Source organism: Juglans regia, chromosome 7 (genome assembly GCF_001411555.2).
Source record: "Juglans regia cultivar Chandler chromosome 7, Walnut 2.0, whole genome shotgun sequence".
NCBI lineage: Eukaryota > Viridiplantae > Streptophyta > Magnoliopsida > Fagales > Juglandaceae > Juglans > Juglans regia.
The window spans coordinates 43,100,483-43,101,532 of NC_049907.1; positions in this window are offsets into that span (position 1 = coordinate 43,100,483).

The window sequence follows — 1,050 nt, forward strand, 5'->3', positions numbered from 1 at the left end:
TAGTATGCCCTAGAATAATACTGAGATACTAAGTCATCAACAAAAAAATAGTACCATGGACTTTGTATTATCAATTTTTTTTTCGCAGGAGAGGGGATAGAGAGATGAAAACTGAATTGTATGTCAGGAAAAGCACAATGCAACACAGTTTGAAGATCCCAACATCATCAAATTTATCTAAATCCAACCAAATATGGATGTATACTATCGCAAATAAGAAAAAGAAAGAGAAAGGCCAATGACAATTTTTTTATTTGTGCAGCAACTTCTTGATCTTTAAATTTCGAATTCATAATTTTTCTTAACAATCTAAATGGATAAACTAGTTAACATCCCTCAATAACCACGATTTCTCCACTGCAAATAATACTCAATAGGACAGAAATGGTGGTACACACTCTATAAGGCTAAATTACAAAGTACAGATCCCCTACAAACCCTAGATTTTGAGATCCACTTTTAGTAATTTGGGGTAAAATTTCCAATTTTAGATCGACTACAAATCTTAAAAATTTCAAATCTATTTCATATCTATTTGTATATGAATGAAATTGAAGTGTGTGCATGAGTGGTGAGAATCTGAGTGTGAGTGAGTAATAACAGAATATGTGAGAAGTTTGGGAAAAATGCTTACCGACGTCGAAATTGCAGAGAAGAAGAAGCCATCCTCATCGCGATGCCATACAAACCTGTAGTTGATCGGGGGGTGGGGGAGAAAGCAGGCTTCAAGGGCTTTGATAAGGGTTGGGGGAGACTGAGAGAACCTCACGGGGGGGAGGGGGAGATTACGTTTGGGTAGTGAGAAGTATTGAGAAGTGTTGAGAATATTTGTGAATAGTAGTGAAAAAGTAATGAAAAAGTAATAATAAAATATTGAATAGTAGTAAAAAGTAGGTGAAAAATAACGAATAGTATAAAAGTAGGTAAAAAGTAATAATAAAGTAAAGAATAATAGTGAGGTTGCCAAACATAGAGAGGTGAGGACAGTTTACTTTTACCTTTAGGTAGTAAGGATATTTGAAAAGTATTGAAAATATTTATGAATAAAAA